The sequence below is a fragment of the Macaca nemestrina genome, chromosome 9 (genome assembly GCF_043159975.1).
Source record: "Macaca nemestrina isolate mMacNem1 chromosome 9, mMacNem.hap1, whole genome shotgun sequence".
In the NCBI taxonomy this organism is placed as follows: Eukaryota; Metazoa; Chordata; class Mammalia; order Primates; family Cercopithecidae; genus Macaca; species Macaca nemestrina.
The window spans coordinates 44994199-45014561 of record NC_092133.1 but is presented as its reverse complement, the minus strand read 5'-3'; the positions used below and the strand labels follow the sequence as shown (position 1 = coordinate 45014561).

General features: G+C 38.0%; 1 pseudogene; it reads right to left on the bottom strand.

The window, feature by feature from the left end:
- Positions 1 to 4305: 4305 nt before the first annotated feature.
- Positions 4306 to 6024, bottom strand: LOC105481203 (RCC1 and BTB domain-containing protein 2-like; annotated as a pseudogene).
- Positions 6025 to 20363: the final 14339 nt, after the last annotated feature.

The window sequence follows — 20363 nt, the reverse complement described above, 5'->3', positions numbered from 1 at the left end:
GAATTAATTGCATGTCCCACTCAAAGCTAAATTTTCTGTGCTAACACCTTCCGTAATCTGTACACTGCCTCAAAGGGAAAATATGTTACTCAAGCCAGAGTTCCCATTGACTTGACTACACAATCCCTGATTCATATTTTAATTTGACATTTAGAGATTGCAAAATAGTGACCCGGTTCTCATTACATTTTAGAGTTCTAATGTGATTTAAGAAGTGCTTTGGAGTCGGGTGAAAACAGATTGCTAGTATTTATACCTTGACTGACTATGAAGGCCTTTCTCCAGCCATTGTCAAGATGTGAAACGTCTTTAGCTCTATCCAAACTGCCTTCGGTATCATCATATCTCCCACACAACCAAACCAAATGAAAATAATCATAATCATAACAATAGGGTACCATCATTAAAAATCTATGTGAAGTATTAATATAAATAAAAGCATGAACAATTTTTAGTATATAGATATAAAAAGGTAAATTCTATAAAAACAGTATGCTTTCTAGGGAATGCACCTTCAAGAAAATTTCATCATTCTCCTGCATTCTACTTCCTATAAGACTGTCCATAAATTCCATTTATGGAGAAATTCTGGAGTCAAACCTTTCTTCTTTTTGTACCCTCTATGCATATTTGCCATTTTAGTTTGTGTGTGAATTTCTTTCCTTATCAAAGCAGTCAACTTAGCTAAGAAAGATTATTAATTTGGGATATGATGTGGTCTTAATAAATTTAATCAAAGTAAGCACTTTTATAGTTTTTGATAGCACAACAGGATGACTATAGTCAATAGTTTAATTGTACATTTAAAAAATAACTAAGAGTATAACACAAATAGTATCCTTTGTGTTACAAACGATAAATGCTTGAGGTGATGAGTACCCTATTTACCCTGATGTGATTATTACATATTGTATGACTGTATCAAAGTATCTCATATATCCCATAAATATTTATACACCACCACTATATGCCTCCACAAAAATTAAAAATTAAAAACAAAATAAGCACTTAAAAATATCTTCTATATCCTGCCACTCTACCCCTACCTCAAAGAAAAGATCCCTGGAAACTCTAGGTAATGAAAATCTGGCCCTAGAGTCTATGAAAATATGACATCAACAGTGTGTGGTTCAAAGCATTCTGAACATTCAAAACAGAAGCAAACAAATCAGTATTGGGGTGAAGCCAAGGGAAAATTACTGACCACCTACTCCACAAGACTTGTCTCAGGTATGCATGGAACCAGAGAATGTTTAATGTTATAATGAAATACATATTCATATCACAAAGTTACACATGTGTATTTTAATAATTATAAAATGCACATATCATAAGTATAGTGTGATATTCAGTAGCTTCAAGTGTGTTTTTTGGCATTGGCATAATACATATGTATATTTCCATAGTTATTTATATTTATCTAATTTTAACTTTGTTTTCCACTTTTTTGATATACCTGTTAGCTCTTTGATATGTTTCAAGGAATTTTTTTAGGAAGAAATGTTTTAAATATTGTTTGCACCCTTGAATGTCTGAGAATGTTTTTTGTTGCCTTAACACAAAAGGTTAAAACATCTTTCCACCACAAGATTCTGTAGACATTTTTCTATTTTCTTCTGGAGTTTAGCATTACAACAGAAGTGTGTAAAGTCACCTTCATTTTTATCTGTTTGTAGGTAACCTGTTGTGTTTTTTAAGAAAATAATTAAATTTCTGCTTATATACTTGTTTTATATTATTGTAGTTTCGTTTTCATCTCTATAATGAAACGAACTTAGCAAGCATATTTTTGCAAAAGTGTCCCCTTTAATTTTGCAGTGAACTCTTTCAATCTGCACTTACATGTTTCTTTAACCCAAGTTTTCTTCTATCATGCCTTTGAATATTGATGTCTCTATTCCTTTTAGTCCTTTGTTTTAATCTAGTCAATAATCTGTTACCTATATGTTTCTTCAATGTCTACCATCTTCTCTGTCAAAGATTATTTTTATTTCTTTGTCTTTTTCTCTGACCTGTGGGCTTAATAATCAAGTTTTTCTTGGGATTACTAACGTACTTCTATGGAATTCAGTGCTTTACAGTTTCCAGTGTGTTTCCATTTTTAGTTTTCTTTCAGTTTTTCTTTGTCCTGTCCATCTTTCTTTAGCCATCAAACTACTGCATTTTTATTATGAACAATTGCAGACCTGTAAAACCGTATCGAATACATTACATTGAACATCTATATTTACTACCAGGGTTTGGAAATTAAACATTACAAATGAAGTTTGTCTCGTTGCATCAATTTTGATATATTTTTTCCAGGGTATTGTTTGTTTCATCTATATTTATGTATCTTTCTATGTATGTATATTAAATAGGTATTAAATCATACATATCTATGCATGTATTTCTGGATATATGTGTTTGTGTGTGTAAAATATTACATAGGAAAGCCACTTTTTTAACTTTTCCTTTTTATTTCATACAATATTCTTTTTATTTCAGTATATTCTTGTTTCTTATATTTTATTCTGAGTTAAAAAAAAATCTTAGCATTAGCTGTTCTAAAAAATGAAAGTACTCCCCGAAGAAGATGCAATATTTTTAACAGCTGTGATTCACATGTGGCCAGGCTTTAGTGGTAACCACATCCTTCCTGAGTGACCTTTGGAGATCATCCACCATCTATCTCACCATAGGCTGGTAACCATATTTCTCAGCTTACTCCACATGTTTTCTTCCCTTTCCAGAATGTGAAAAGCTTGTGAATGGGAGTCAGGTATCTTAATTTCTAAAACCAAGAATCTATATCTGTTTAGTTCATTTGATTTTTGGAGGATTATTTTGTTTTACCTTGAGCAAGTCACATTTTCTGGGCCTCATTGTCTTCTACCATAAGATAAAATAATTTGATTAGATGATTCTTTCCCTGTTATCTGCAAATAAGCACCTTATTATCAAATAGTTCAGCATCAGAACAAGATTCCTAATTCCAAAGGAGTTTTATTTACATAATATTATATTGTGAGATACATATTAGAAGAATCTGACACTATGTTCCATTCCAGTTTCTCTTTTGCAATTGAGTGACTTGTTTTGATCTAAAAAGTATAAATTCTCATGCCTGTAATTCCAGCACTTTGGGAGGCCAAGGCAGGTGGATCACTTGAGGTCAGGAGTTCAAGATCAGCCTGGCCAACATGGTGAAACCCCGCCTCTACTAAAAATACAAAAAATTAGCCAGGCATGGTGGTGCATGCCTGTAATCCCAGATACTCAAGAGGCTACAGCAGGAGAATTTCTTGCACCTGGGAGGCAAAGGTTGCAGTGAGCCGAGATTACACTGCTGCACTCCAGCCTGGGTGACAGAGCGAGACTCTCTCTAAATAAATAAATAGTATAAATTTATCTCATTCTTATTAATGCGGCCCATGAAATGTAAGTATTAGTTCCTTTTCAGATAGTACTTTATAATTATACTAGTGCCAAATTAAAGGACCTATTTTATAGTGACATGAAAGTCAACTGCAAGAAAAATACATAGTCATTTTCACTTACAGAGGCAAATCCCTCAACATAGATAAAAGTAAAAGACCTTATGTCATGATGTGAGGCAGATCAGTCCAGGGATTTCATTCAAAAATAATACTTCATGCTCAATAATCCCATGTGAGAATTTAATGACTCAGAGTAAACAGAAAATCAAAATTAGCACTTGAATCTTGGGTAATTTAATAGCCAAGGCATTTTGGTGAATTGTAATTAATGCTCTAAATTAGCCACTATTTCTCAGAATCATGTACCAGAAGAATAAGAACTTCAATAATTAGAGTATTTTAGATTTACTTTGTGCAAGTTATTACTTCATCCAGTACTCCACAACTAAAGTTATTATCTGGGCATACTGAAGATTTAGAATAAATTGAGTGCCTACCATATGCAAGGCACCATGCTGGGTACTGACAATGTGGTAGGAACAGCACTCCTTATCAGGCTATCTATGTGGTATCAGCCAGCTGAATAATGGAATGTTTGGGCCAGAATAGCATATACTGAGACCAGGGTACAAAGGTATCCAACTTAAGTGACTCAAAAGCAGAAATGGTAAATAAGATATTTCATTTTTTTTTTCCTAGACCTTAGTCACATCTGATCAGAGTATTCAATGCTTTCTACATAAACTCTGGATGTAGGCAGATGAAATTACTCACCATCATCCTTCTTTTGACAGATGCAAGTACTCAGCCAAATGTAACTCTTCAAACATAGTATTAATTCAAGAGACATGATTACCTCTGACTTTTGCAGGGGAAACAGAAAGGTTCAGAAACTCCTTTTCTGAAGATGGGATCCATTTTTAAAGGCTTTAACTCTGCTTTCTTTTCTGAAAAAGTTCTCCAGGAGATCATGGTCCATTTATGCAAAACCTGAAATTTGTTACTATAGTCAGAAGGTTTATGCAAAACCTGAAGCAGAATTCTTCCAAATCCCAGGCATCATACTTCACAGCAGTCGAGAGCAGAGTGACTGCACTCTCCTCGCAGATGCCTTGATTGTTGGCAGAGCTTTCTTCAACTGATTTTCTTTATAAAATGCAACCAAATCTAGCAATCCTACTGCCTCCTCAGGAGAAAGACTGGTACTGTTTGTGTACACGAATTCCAGGAAGGCCCAGTAAGCAGAGTATGAAAATTCACTCATTTCTACAATATTATCCTCATTACCTTCCAACAATGAATGAACATGCTCACATACATCAAATTTTGAGAAGACCTTTATGTGCATAAATGTACTTTCCATCGACCACAAATTTCAAGACTGCAGTGTCCAGGTTGTCAAATTACCTCTTCAGTGACTCAGCCACTGTGAGGGTGGTCATCAGGTTCCACAGAGAGGAGGCGCCACGTGATGGCAGGAGCAGCAAAGCAGGCAAATGTGTCATCAGTGCAGACGTGCAGAGGTGGGTGAGGTGAGGAAGGATCACAAACTGGCCCTGGCCCCACATGTACACATGCCCACCCTGGGTCTTGGCCGCAGATGTGTGGGAAGAGTGACAGACTGCAATCTCTATAATTCTGTCCTTTTCCACAAGGACAAAGGTAGAATAGGAATGGTGGCTTTTATTGCCAGTGCCGAACTGCCCATAATTGGCACCCCAAGCATATGCTTGGCCTTCATCTGTTAATATTAATGTGTGTCTGTAATCACAGGTAGCCTCCCCAGTGTCTACCACCACCATGGAGCACACCTGTCCACAAGCTGTGTTCACAGCCTCTTTATTCCGTAAGCAGCCAGTGACTCTCTGAGCAATTGGCTGATTAACTGTCGATCCATATTTTACATGTCTAGAGTTATTATAACCCCAGGCAAATACCTCTCCATCAGATATTAGCACCAAAGAATGGTGAGACCCATAAGCAACCTCAATGACTTGTTTGACAAATTAGTAGAGAAATCATGATTAGTTGTCCCAGAGCCCAGCTGACTGTACACATTATGGTCCCCAAGTAAAGACTTATTTTGTTGCAAGGACAATGTATATACCACTCCCACACCTGAGGCTGGCTATCTTTATGCCACTTAAAGAATCCAGTCTCCAAGGTTTGATGGTGCTCTGGATGTTACCTAACCTCAAACAGCCACAGCAGTTTGTGCCAGGATATTACTATTGTATATAAAACTTCAAGACCAGCACTGACAAAGACACAAGCCTGAGGAATTAACTGCAGTTCTTCCTCAGAAAAAAAAGGTAAGAAAACTGGCCACTTTCCCACATCTAACTTATTCAAAGATGACAGAGTGGCCTGTATTGGCTTTCAGGGATTTCCTACCATTGTAACATTTTGTATGTAATAAAGTAACTTTATTGCTGATCCTGTGAATCCATTCATTTATTTTATGAAACCTTCCCACTTTCTTCCTAGAGAAGATGAAGTTCTTCCATATGGACTCAGTCTTGGGCAGTTCCTTGGTCAACTTTTCTCTGGGACTAGAAAGTTTCAAATCATTATGAAGAGCAGACTTCTCAATTCTCAGCTCCATTGAAGAATATAGGATCTGCTAAGCTGATGGTTACAGATTTCTGGAGTCCAGTGTTTAGTAATCTTTAATCCTGTCCCTTTTAGTTCCTTGTAAAGTTGTCTTCTAGAGTAAAGTTAATGTGACTCAGGATAGCTTGAGCCATATCTACTCTGCCTCCTAGATCACTGTTACTGCCTGGATGATTTTAACTTTAATATGATTGAGTCTAGTTATATACTGCTCTGTTCAGTAGCCACTAGCCACATGTGGCTATATTAATTTAAACTCTCATTAATTCAAATCAAATCAAATAAATTTAGTGCTCAGTCTTAGTCACATTTTATGTGCTTGATACCACGTGTAACTAGTGGTTACTGCACACGTATAAAATATTTCCATCAGTGCTGTCCGTTGGACAACTCTGGATAAAACCCTAGGAAGAATATTAGTGAGACTGGATAAGTTCTAGCTGAAGCAGGACACATGGACACAGAGCTCAATTAGTTCAATTAGTTCCAGACTGGGAGAAGCACTTTAGACCAAAGCCGCTGAAATCAGCTTATTGCAGGGGAAGTTTATCAACGTTACAACCAGACAGCACTTGAAGAAAATGTCTGCTACTTACAGGCAATATGATCTCAGGCAAGTAACTGAGTCTCTCTGAGACTCAGTTTGCACTTCTGAAAAACGGAAATAAGAAAACCAGCCTCATCGCTTTAGCATTAATAGTATAGTAGCATATATGGAGTCCCAAGCGTAGTGTCTGGCAAGTAGTTGGTACTCAGGAAAACTTCCTAATACTGACAATATCATCAAGAAAAAAAAAAAACTGAAGTATTGGTGATGATGAGGCCCCCACCCTAAATGCCCTTGAGGAAATTGTTGGCAAAGTTTCTGAAGAAAAACTGTCTTCACCATGAAAAGTTTCCTGATCCTCCCTATTCTCACTCTTCCATCCTCTGCTTCCAGCTAAAAGGATCGCCTCTCTATCTGAACTCCACAGCACTAGATTGTTCCTTTTCCTATGGTCCCATCCATTTTCTACCTTTAACTGCCCTGACTTGTAGTCCTCTACCAGAAAGGGGCTCACACCTGTAATGCAGGGACTTGCCTTTACCTCTCAGCAAACCTTGCAAGGAGCTTTGCATATAGCCAATGACCAATACATAATGTCCCAGAGATTTGCCATTGTCAATTTTCATTCTTCATGAATAAAATGGATAGTACCTCTCCCTGTCTTGCTGGCTCACCCTCTACCCCTGGAAAGAATCAACTGTCAAAAGAAGCAGAAAGAAAATAGTGTTACATTCCTCAAGAGAGGCCTCACGCAGAGCTAAGGGAGGGAGCATAGTCATCCCCAAACAACATGACCCTTCCCTAATCTTAAGTAGGGCAGTATTCTCCTATGGCAGTATTTCCCAAACATTAGTCATTCACATTCCTCATTCACAATGTTTGCAAAATCTGCACGTTACCAATAATATTGTTTGTTTAAAAGTCTCAAAGTTGATTCACTGTTTCATTTTTTAAAAGAAATTTTATGCAGCTATAGTATAAATGAGAAAAAAAAATAAAGTATCATTTGCCAAAACTTGAAGGTAACCATAAAATAATGAAAAGTACATGACTGATAATGAAGTAGATAGATGCCATGCCTATCCAGTACACCTGAGTTTAATATCTGCTTTCTTTTTGTTAAATGCATGCTCTTTGTTTGAAAGGGAGATTAGCAAGTGCTAGAAACAATGACATAAGCCAAAACTAGATTTTCTCCTTGATGTGCTCAGAAGACTGAAGGAAACTCGATAGGGAGACTGTAATAGGATGAATAATGGCCCCCAATGATGTCCACATTCTAATCTCAGGAGCCTGTGACTATGTTATCTTATATTGCAAAACGAACTTTGCATATGTGATTAAGTTGGGATCTTGAAGTAAGGAGTTCATCCTGGGTCATCTTGTTAGGCTCAGTGTAATTACAAGGGTCCTTATAGGAGAGAGGCAAGTAGGCCAAAGTCAGAAAAAGGAGATGTTACAATGGACCTGAGGTTGGAGTGATGTGCTACAGGCCAAGGAATGCAGGCAGTCTCTAGTGGCTAGAAAAGGCAAAAAGTGAGTTCTTCTCTGGTCTCCAGAGGAAAGTAGCCCTACCAACACCTTGATCTTAGAATTATGATCTCCAGAAGGTAAGAGAATAAGTTTATGTGCTTTTTAAGCCACTGAGTTTGCAGAAATTTGTTACAACAGCAAGAAGAAACTAGTACAGAGACTGACTGGCATACCATGTTATTCAAGGTCATGTAATACCATGTTAATGTATCAGCTACACCCTTCCCTAGCCCCAGTGATGTACACCTACACATCGGGACACTGCCTAATGATTCCCACTAGGCAGACATGGAAAATGGTATCCATAAATTAAAGCAGCTACAGAATAATTTAGGCCTGAGGCAGCGAAGCTTGTTGCTAAGGTGATGGCTGATTATAGGGAAAGCTCTGCATGGTCAACGTCCTGTTTCCTCCACTACTTTGGCTTTCCTTTATAATATAGCATCTGACCTGAAGAAAAGTCGTTCCAGAATCAGCCCTCCTTCAACAAATGGACTCTGCATTTAGGTAGGTCATGCCTACGGCTCTTTCCACTCCTAAATTGAACTATTGCTTTCTTAGATTTAAATAGACTTGGCAATATGTTCTTAAATTAAAAAAAAAAAAAACTTACTGTATTTGTCTAATTATAAAAATAAAATGTGTTTATTATAGCCATTTTAGAAAATAGAAACTAACAAAACTAATAAGTTAATTTCCTTTTTACCCAGAGAAACCTACTTGGTTAATATTTTGATAGATTTCTCTCTGGTCCCATTTCTGTTCACGTTCATTGATAATCGGAAAGTATTCAATAAGTATTATTTAGCAGCCTTCGTTTTCTCTGTTAAAACATGTTATGAACACTTTTGCACTACCTATAATATACCTCTATAATATTTTTGTAATGACTGAATATTTTGTTATAAATATGAATTATAATTTCTGTAACCAGTTCACTCACATCACTATTTATGCTACTTTCAATTTTTCACTATTTTCTTATAAATATTTTGGTTCTCCACAGATGGCTCCTAAAAATAAATTTATGAGTTAGGAGTATTTAAATTTTTTACACAAATTGCCAAATTTCCCATCAGGGAGTTACACAAATTTATCTATAAAAAAGAATAATTTTAAAGGGAATTAATTGCAAATTTGAGTAAATATGAAAGAAGGAAATAAGTGGTAAGCATTTTGGGAGGAAAGAAAGAAACCCTTTTATTTTGTATGCATGTGTTAAGCAAGAGAATCTGCTTGCCTTCCTCTTAACCTAACAATCTACTGGAGAAACAGGGAAGAAGGAGCATGCGTGGAAATGGAGTAACTTCTTAAAGGGGAAAAAATAAGGGAGCAATTTTTTTCCTAGAACAGTTAGATGAATTTAAAAACACTGTTAGGGCCAGGCATGGTGGCTCCCACCTATAATTGTAGCACTGTGGATGGCCAAGGCGGGCAGATCGCTCGAGCCCGGGAGTTTGAGACCAGCCTCCTGGGCTCAAGGAGCAACATGGCAAAACCTGTCTCTGCAAAAAACACAAAAATTAGCCAGGTATGGTGTCATGCACCTGCAGTCCTAGCTACTTGGAAGGCTGAAGTGGAAGGATCACATGAATGTGGGAGATTGAGGCTATAGTGAGCCGTGATCACACCACTGCACTCCAGCCTGTGCAACAGAGCAAGACCCTGTCTCGAAAAATAAAAATTAAAAAATACAGTAAAATAAAAACAAAAACACTAGTAGTATCACTGTTTTGGGGTGTTAGAAAGGTTTTGTGGATGGACAAACCTCATTATGGCAAAACGTAGAAAGTCTTTTAGGCCTGCCTATTTCAAAATTCTCTTGGTACATAGCCAACCAACGATAGATCTGATGATTTAATCAATACAGAGAATCAATCTGTATAGCCTTAAAGTACATTTCTGCTTTGGCTGTCTACCCAGATTACTACATGGAGAACATTCAAATTCTTCACTTGCTAAGTATTGATGTGGCAAAGCCCATGGCCTCCACAGTAGCTGAATACTAGGCCAGCTTGAGCTAAATCCAGCCCAGTATACTGTAATTACTACAGAGCATGGTCTATTGTTGAGATTGCCTGTTCCAGGTTTCTTATATATTAATATTTTAACTGAAAAATGAGATAGAAGATTCCTAAGTAATCAGTTTCACTTCTAATATTTTCTATCTCAAGCCGACAAATTGATATTCATCCTAATAATAGCAACAACATCTTAAGTAGCTTCTGTACGCCAGTCACTATGCTATGCACCTCACACATATATTTTACTCAGGCTTCACAACAGTGCTGTGAGAAAGATGCTGTTATTATTAGCCGTTTATGAGTGAGCAATCTGAAAATCAGAAATGTGCCCAAGGGCCCATAGCTGGTGAGAGGCAGAGCTGGAATTTGAATCCAGGTCTGTTGAATTCCACTCGTCTCTACTGTATCTTCTAAGTGAGACTCCCCACTAGGTGACCCTGTGACTTTAGGCTTCATCTGGGACTCCCAGGCCCCAAACCAAATCTGTACATCTTTGTGCCTGCCCCTCTAGTGGCCCTGGGAAAAAAGTTTTAAAGAAATCCAATGACAGCTTGAGTCTTTTCTGATCCCTGATTTTCCCATCTTTCAGTAGGTATATTACAGGTTTGAAGGGGTGGGAGAGGGGGAAACAATTTTCTTCTATATCTTTAAGGGCAATGTTTTTTAAATTGTCTATAAAGTTTCTGGATTCTTTTTGTTGTGTGTTTTGATTATTTTGTTTGGTATGTATTAATATGATTAAGAATAGGCTCCATTTCCTCTGTTGGAAAGATATGCCAGACATCACAATCAAATAAACACTCTAGGTCAGGAACCTTTGGGGGAAAGCTTTTGGGAATGGTATATGTCAACATTAGTGACAGTTCAAGGTAGGCAACATGCTGATATGTTCTGGCAATGGAGCTGAGAATCCCAAGGCCTCAATCCAAAAGCTAGAATGCGTAAGGAGAGGCTATCTCTGGATACAGAGACACTTACCATTTATTTCTTTTAAAGCGCTGAGCTGTCTCCTGAATGCTATGAGGTGCTTAAAAGGGCCTCTTCTTACCCTACTTGCTCTCTCTCCTCTCTTCATTTCCTTCTGCCCCTTGCTTGCCTTAGCCTCCATCATGCTGAAGCTGATCTTAAACATTTGGACAAGTTGTTTCCCTTTCCTTGGCCTGAGTTTACTCATCTGATCTGCCAGGGATTTGTCAGCCTCAACACCACATAGTCCTGTAACGTGATCACTTTAAAAATCAGAGCAGGACAACAGCAGAGTTGCACAACCTTGCCCTTCTTCCCCACAGCAGCCAGGGAAACCGCAATGCCTGCCACTTCAGTGTCTGGGTGATTCTCCCATCGTATAGTTCCCCTCTTCCTCCATAAAGGTTTATGGTGCTTTGTACTGCTTGCTGGCTGATCCTAAATCCTAAATTTGGAAGCCGCACAAGGCTGACTCCCCTCTAAGTGCTTCAGGACTAAAATAATTCCCAGCCATTTATCTACTTCCTACTTCAATTCGCAAAGGCTGAAAATATAAGTAGACATTTTCTATTTTTTTAAAAACATCTAGATATAATGTCAGAGGAGAGAAGGATTATAGAAACCAACTTACTCAGGGACACATTTAGAAGCAAAAAATCTTTCCAAACAAAAAATGTTGGAGAGGCTTCAACACACATAAAGTAAATGAGTAGCAGTAGTATACATTTATCATATAAAATTCAAATTGATGACCTTCACATATCATGAAGTACAGTGATAAGGGTGACACTACTTCAGTGATCCCCAAAATTAGAAATGGGATTACAAAGAACAGAACTTTGGTTATATCCGCCTAGACTTACACCATAGTGCTTTGTTTTATTTGGCTATATGATATGATAGAATCTGCACAGATAAGTAGTTGAAGTCATAGTTGTTTTTAAACAAACGTTTTAAACAACTTCAATTATCTTGTATAAGATAGCAAAGGAAGTTTTACTTGAAAGTTCCGGCAAAAGTTAGTAAATGTGTGGCCACTGATGTTTTGCAATTTGATAATATAATATACATTTTTGGGATTAAAAGTGAAGCAAAAATGCATCCATGTGCAACATTAGGTGATTCACAGCATTTTCCAATTGGAATTCTGCAGATCAAATCCATGTGATCCTATTCTCTAGGCTTTGCTATATTTGTTAAATGCAAGCTGGTTTTATGATGCTTAATTAATATTTAAACCCACTTTGAGATGAAACAAAATGGAACCAACATAAACTATCATTAGAAACAAGTAACTGGCATGGTTGTGTCTTCAATCTCTGTAGTTTCTCCTTACACATTTTAAAACCTCAAAGAGGTCATGGTTAGTATGAGTCACCATTTTACTGCATTTTTGATGTGGTCAATATAGGAAAATCTTTAACCCTAAAAAAACTAGTCTTCTTTCACTTATTTTTATTTTTAATTTCCTCACTATCCTATTGCCGACATGAATCGTTCAGTTTCTGAGACCAAATTCCTCTCTGGGGACAGGAGCCGAGCTGGGAGAATTTGTAGTACGGGGATTAGAGCATCTCTTCCTACAGGTAGCATGCCTGTGAGCGCGGCACAGCACTGGCTCCCAAACTCAGCTCACCCTCAGAATCATTTGGTTCACCTGATGAAAATACAAAGTCTTGGGCCCCAAACCTGGAATCTCTGCTTCAGTGGGTCTGGAGTGGGACCTGAAATCATTACCATTAATTTGGTGCTGCTGATGATTCTGTGTCTGATTTTTTAATATGAAAGGTAAAGTCATGGTTGAAAATTTGTTTCCACTTGGCATGATTAAAACCAGTGCTTTGAAAAGAACAAACAATTATGATATGCAGTTGCTATCCAGAGGATTCAACATTTGTTCTAGAGTTGGTGAGAATGAAAAATTTCAGTGTCATGAAGAACAGGCAGCATCTTATAGAAATGAAGTAACATTGCTCCTGAGACAATGAGAAAAGCTCACATCTTTTTCTCATCTGGAAAATGGACGTCTACTAACTCACAATGGCAAGCTTATATGCAAACAACTTTTGGAAGATTTATCAACAGATACCAAAAGCTAATAATTGTAAATACCTTAAAGGTATTAAAACACATGTTTATATACCTTTATTAAGTAAATTTTTTAAGACCAGTATTTATATACTGTGATGATCCCAAGATTTCTCAACCTCAGCGCGATTGACATTTTAGGACAGATAATTTCTTGTGGGGGGCCTGTCTTGTGCATTTTAGGATGTTTAACAACATCCCTGGCTTCTACCACTAGATGCCAGCAGCACTCTCTTAGTAATTACAACCAGAAGTTTCTCCAGACATTGCCAAATATTCTCTGGCAGGGCAGACTTGCTCCCAGTTGTAAAGCATCCCTCTAGAAAAGTCACATAATCTCTCTTGGGCTTCAGATTTCTGTAATGTAAGATCAGGGAGTAAAGCAGTATTCATAACAGTAGAATCAGAAAAGACTAATACAGGTAAAATTAAATAACTGGTTAGGAAAAGAATAATTCAGACTTAATGTCAACCCATACTGAAAAATAAATCTCAAATGGTCTCAAATTTCAAATGAAAAAGGAAGTTAAATATTGAGAAAATATAAAGAATATATTTTACAGCCTTAAGGTAAAGACTTGCCTACGAATAACAGAAAAAGTGGAAGTTAAATTGAAAAGCCCCAAAGACTGAACTCTATTAACATTTTACCACTTCTCTATGATGAAATAATAACTAAAGAAAGGCAAAACATGTAAACTTTTAAAAACGGAAAAAGAAAAATATATTTGTTACATTTATAACAAACTGAAGATCAATATTCACAATAAAGAAAAAACCCAAGCAAATCATTAAAAGATTTAAAAAGAAACGGAAAACAGGTTAACAATTTGATAAAGCAATTCATAACTAAAAATTAAATAGCCGGCCGGGCGCGGTGGCTCAAGCCTGTAATCCCAGCACTTTGGGAGGCCGAGACGGGCGGATCACGAGGTCAGGAGATCGAGACCATCCTGGCTAACACGGTGAAACCCCGTCTCTACTAAAAAATACAAAAAACTAGCCGGGCGAGGTGGCGGGCGCCTGTAGTCCCAGCTACTCGGGAGGCTGAGGCAGGAGAATGGCGTGAACCCGGGAGGCGGAGCTTGCAGTGAGCTGAGATCCGGCCACTGCACTCCAGCCTGGGCGGCAGAGCGAGACTCCGTCTCAAAAAAAAAAAAAAAAAAAAAAAAAAAAAAAAAATTAAATAGCCAAAATACACAAAAAATTTCAGTCTCATTATAACTCAGAAAAATACAAACTAAAACTACAATGAGATATTATTTTGATCCTATCATATTGGCAAAGTTAAAAATACTTGTGAAAATTAAAAAGAATTGATGAAAGAAAAAACAGCCATTTTCATGCCCTATTATGTTACATTGGTTCAATCTTTTAAGGGTTGATTTTGCAGTAGCTGTCAAAATGTAGACTGTGCATGACCTTTCACCTAGTGTTCTACCTCGATACATCTAGACCATAAAAAAAAGTTTCATACAAGGATTTACAATATCGCTTTTAATAGCTAAATATTACAAGCCATCTAAGGGCTATGATTGATACATCATCATATAGTGATACATTCATATAAGGTAGCTTTATGCAGTAGTTAAATAAGCCATATTTAAAATATTGAAAGGAAAAGGACTTTTGGATGACAATGTTTCAGAACTGTATATAAATATGTAAATATAGACATATTTTAATAATCTATTTATATAAAGTTATATATGTTTGTCTGTATATATAAAATGTGTATATCTATGCACACAAAAATCTCTTGAAGCATTCACATCAAACTGTTAATAGAAATTAATTTCAGGGAGAAAAGTATGTCCATATAATTGTATGTATTTTATAGTGTTTGAAGTTTTACCACAAACATGTATTTTATAATTTTTAATTATATAATTTTAAAATAAATAAATGAGGATATTGAATTAAATGATTTCTGAAATCTATGACTTCAGCCCTAACACACTGTGATTTAATTAATTCTGGCTTAGAAATAAATGGAAAATTTAGGTTGGGCACAGAGGCTCACACCTATAATCCCAACACTTTGGGAGGCTGAAGCAGGAGGATTGCTTGAGCTCAAGAGTTTGAGACCAGCCTGGGCAACATGGTAAAACCCTGTCTTTACATAAAATACAAAAATCAGCTGGGCATGGTGGCGTGTGCCTGTGGTCCCAGATACTTAAGTGGCTGAGGTGGGAGGATTGCTTGAGCCCAGTAGGTTGAGGCTGCAATGAGCCATGATGGTGCCATTGCACTCCAGATTGGATGACACAATGAAACTGTCTCTTAAGAAAAGAAAAGAAAAGAAAAGAAAATTTAAGCTACCAAAGTTGTATTCATACCACAAATTCCTTTAAGAAGGAAAAGGGGAAAGGTATTATAATTCTTTAAGCCCCTGCTATATGCTTGTCCATGTGGTGTAGATTTTTGCACTGATCCTCACAGCACCTTATTTTTATGTTAGATTAACTGAGGCTCGGAGAGTGGTCTGACCAAGATCATTGGCTCAGAAAGGGAAGGAGCCAGGATTCACACTTGAATCAGTCTGTGGGAAATATTATTGCTGCTCTCTACAGCAGATGTTTTGTAGTTTCATGAGTTGATGGAGAAACTCTGGTTTACCTTATAAATTTCAAGGCAGACAGCAAGAGGCCATGGTGGAGGAGCAACTGTCCAGTAGCATAACCATCATAACCCTGCAGGAAGTAAAATTGCTGAGATGTGGTGGATGCTTATTCTGCACCAGGTCCTGCATTCATATCACACTTAACCCTCACAGCAACCTTAAGAGGGAGGTACCATGTTGTTACCATCTTGCAAATGAGGATGCAGGCTCAGCAAAGACAGAAAAGTTGCCCAAAGTCACATATATAGAAAGTGGTGGAGGTATCGGTCTGACTCCTCATCCTATGTTAATTACTGTATACATAGACTAGTGTAGAAATTATTTGCTACTAGCTGGACTTTGAAAAAAGAACCTTAAAACTGTGAGATGGTAGGTGTTTAAGCAATTCGTAGGCTAATGCTCAGAGTCAGAGATAAGGTTATTTGCTTACTTTGATACGGAATGGTTTGCAATATTTCAACACTGGAGTACAGTATATGAAGAACAATCACACGTCGATTGATGTAGCTAAGGTATCAATTAGAGTCTAACTGCACATGCAGGCATGTCTGACAGACTGGGAGGGCAAGTAATCCAAACACACTGAAGACCATTTGCCTGAAGACCTCAGGGTATCTCATGAGATAACTCATGTTAAGAGAAGGAATGGGACATAAGCTTGACTCAGTACAACAGTTTTAGTCATTATTATAGACTGGTTCTCACAAAAGCATTGACTGACTTTCAGATTGGTTCCATGGCACAGCCCCGCACTAGACTAAAGGGTGTAGTTTTCAAAACCTGAAAGAATAGTTTAATAAAACTCAGTAACTCAGTTCAACACTGGGGTAGAACAGCACTATCCTGCAAGCCCTCTAACCTGTAACTCAAACAGAAAACATTCTGCTGCCAGTTTCTTTACTAAAACACAGCAAGAGTCCAGCTTCCAACACGTTCCTCATCTCCATCTGAGACCACCTTAGCCTGGATTTCATTGTGCATATCATTATTAGCCTTTTGGTCAAAGCCATTCAACAAGTCTCTAGGAAGTTCCAAAATTTCCCACATTTTCCTGTCTTCTGAGCCCTCCAAACTGTTCCAACCTCTGCCTGTTATCTGGTTCCAAAGTTGCTTCCACATTTTCAGGTATCTTTTCAGCAGTGCCCCACTCTACTGGTGCCAGTTTACTCTATTAGTTCATTTTCACGCTGTGGATAAAAACATACCCAAGAATGGGCAATTTACAAAAGAAAGAAGTTTATTGAACTTACAGTTCCACGTGGCTTGGGAGGCCTGAAAGGCTGTCTCGAATGGCGGCAGCCAAGAAAAGAGAGCGTGCGCAGGGAAACTTCTGTTTTTAAAACCATCAGATCGGCCGGGCACGGTGGCTCAAGCCTGTAGTCCCAGCACTTTGGGAGGCCAAGACGGGCGGATCACAAGGTCAGGAGATCAAGACCATCGTGGCTAACACGGTGAAACCCCGTCTCTACTAAAAAATACAAAAAACTAGCCGGGCGAGGTGGCGGGCGCCTGTAGTCCCAGCTACCCAGAGGCTGAGGCAGGAGAATGGCGGGAACCCGGGAGGCGGAGCTTGCAGTGAGCTGAGATCCGGCCACTGCACTCCAGCCTGGGTGACAGAGCGAGACTCCGTCTCAAAAAAAAAAAAAAAAAAAAAAAAAAAAAAAAAAAAAAAAAAACCATCAGATCTCATGAGGCTTATTCACTATCATGAGAACTGCATGGGAAAGACCTGCTCCCATGATTCAATTACCTCCCACCAGATTCCTTCAATGACACCTGGGAATTGTGGGAGCTATAATGCAAGATAAGATTTGGGTGAGGACACAGCCAAACCATATCAAAGCCCAAGGGCTCTACAGAAGAAATGCAAGAGGACCATGCGTCCCTTGAAAAGTTATGAAATTTTGCATGGATATGCAAATGTACATATTTCTGAGGAGACAATCTTGTTTTTGTCAGCTTCTTAAAACATTATGTAACTTAAAAATGTTTAGAAACAATTGTTGGAATTTTGATCTTTATGTATTCTAAAGCCAAATAATGTGAGGAAAAATATATTTCAGTGCATACATATTACCAGGGATACTTACGAACTGTACTGTGGGCATAAATTGGGTCACGTTAATAGTACATTCTGACTCTTGAATCCTCACTTGAACCAGGATTTGTAGAAGCTCTAAACTATTCTTTTTACTATTTCATTAATTTTTGAGAGGAATAATTTCTCATGTGCAAATGGAATTAATCCTTGATAGTTTGACCTCATATCTAAAAAAGGAAGGAAAATGTTATTGTTTTACACCTCATGGTTCAAATGAAATGTAAAAGGGACTTACTAAGTCAATTTGAGGTGAGCTTTACTGGGTACCTTGTATAAAGGGTGGAAGTTTCTGAGGCTGATCTTGACATGTATTCTTTTCTCCCACCTCTTTCCCTCAGGTTAGGGTGTTGTTTTTGTTTTTAAAGTTTCAGGCTTTTATTTTTCTTAATCTTGTGTTATTGTTTTTGTTTTGTACCATTTTATTTGTTTGGTTGGTTTTTTAGCTGTTTTGGTTTTTACAGTTTTTACACACAGTATACGAATGTGTAGGGCCACAGGTTGACTTTCATTCACTTTTTTATTAGAAAGCTTTTTCTTAATGCTTATTCTATTTGACCTGTTGCTTTTCTGTATTTTGATATTTAATTTATAGATAGTGTACATTAAGGGAGATCCATTTTCTTCATTTTAAGAAGTCCAGATACTTCAGATCCTACTTCTTTATGTATTCAGATGACAAAAAACCCATTTCCTAAGGTCACAGAGTTCCTGGAGAGAAGCCTCTAAAGAGAAATCTCTCAAGATCAGCACCTTGAAATGGGAGGACACACTGGCACACCCGGACTCCCATCTCTCTCTCTCTCTCTCTCTCTCTCTTTTTTTCCTTGAGACGGAGTTTCGCTCTTGTTGCCAGGCTGGAGTGCAGTGGCGCAATCTTGGCTCACTGCAACCTCCGCCTTCTGGTTTCAAGCGATTCTCCTACCTCAGCCTCCTGAGTAGCTGGAATTTTAGGCCCCCTCCACCACACACAGCTAATTTTTGTATTTTTAGTAGAGACGGGGTTTCACCACGGTGGCCAGGCTGGTCTCAAACTCCTGACCTCATGATCTGCTGCCTCGGCCTCCCAAAGTCCTGGGATTACAGGTGTGAGCCACTGCGCCCGGCCCCCTCCCATCTCTTTTATAATGTTTCTGATGCTTTCCATGGGCTAGGAATTGCTAAGGTGGTAAGGGTGTTGTAAAATTCTGCAGTGTGGAAGAACTGCACTTATTTAATATTTGCTCAAAATGTCGCTCTTTGAGCTGACTTGGGATGTGACTTTGCCTTCTTCCAAAATGACAGTTATGACCTTATAAAGTTACCCAGAAATTTGAGACCCAAACTTAATTCTATTTTCTCTGCAATATATTCAGTACCCAAGGAGGCTGGCCGCAGCTGCAGAAAGCTAAAAAATAAAAAGGAATGGGTGGGGTTTGGGTCGGGGATTGAACCAATCAGTTTATTGCCATAAACTCTCTCCTAAAAAGTCTCTACAGTATTCACAAGCATATTAATCTAACGTGGGAGTTGATCTTACCTGAACATATTACAGCAAAGTTGAGTAGATGGTATCTGCCAAACTCATAATGACATCATTGGGAATTACTCTGAATTTTAAATCCAGAAGATAACTTTTTAAAAAGACAATTCACAGAGATTGATGTAATTGCTTCCTGATAGTAGGTTAGGCTTCATCTTTGATGGAGAAGAGGACATCGAAGTGTTATATATTTTCCCAAGTAGTCATGACACTAAACAGCAAATTAAAATATCTGAATCTCAGTTCTGGCCTTGCCACAATCTAGCTAGGCAAAGCAAGTCATTTAACGTGTCTTCGTATTTCTGAAAATGAAAGCTGAATGATATCTTTTTTTCCGACTATATAACATTTACGAATCCTAAAATGTCAGTGATGGGAGCTCGCATTCTTTTCTGAAATCTCATCTTGCCTACCTTGAGGGAGAACTCATGGGGTGCTGAAGACACAGGGCTCTGCAGAGTGTTGGATAAGTGTTTTCTCTGCTCTTCTAATTAGGTCAAATGGCTCCTCTAGCAGGCATCAGACTGTGTTAGTGACGTTCACGCTGGTCCAGATAAGGACGCAGGCTTACCTCTTCACACCCATGCAACCAGCCAAGGGTGGAGGAGGCTGAGTCATGTGGGAAGATATGTTCTCACAGACTCATCTTTCCGGTTTCAGCATCTGGCTCCTTCACCCACCACATTCCAAAGTCTGCATATTGGTGTGGCTGCTGTTAGCTCAGCCCTGAAGAATTGATGTAATGGAGAAGTATTTCACTCTAAGTAATTTTTTTTTAACTTTTAACACATTCTTTACTTAAAATGACAAATAAATCAACCCTCCTGGCCTACTCAATCATTAGTAGGCTAAGGAATTGCTCACATTTGCCTCACAGTCAGTTGAACTGGGATATTTAGTTCATGAAAATAACTAGGCTGCAACCCATTA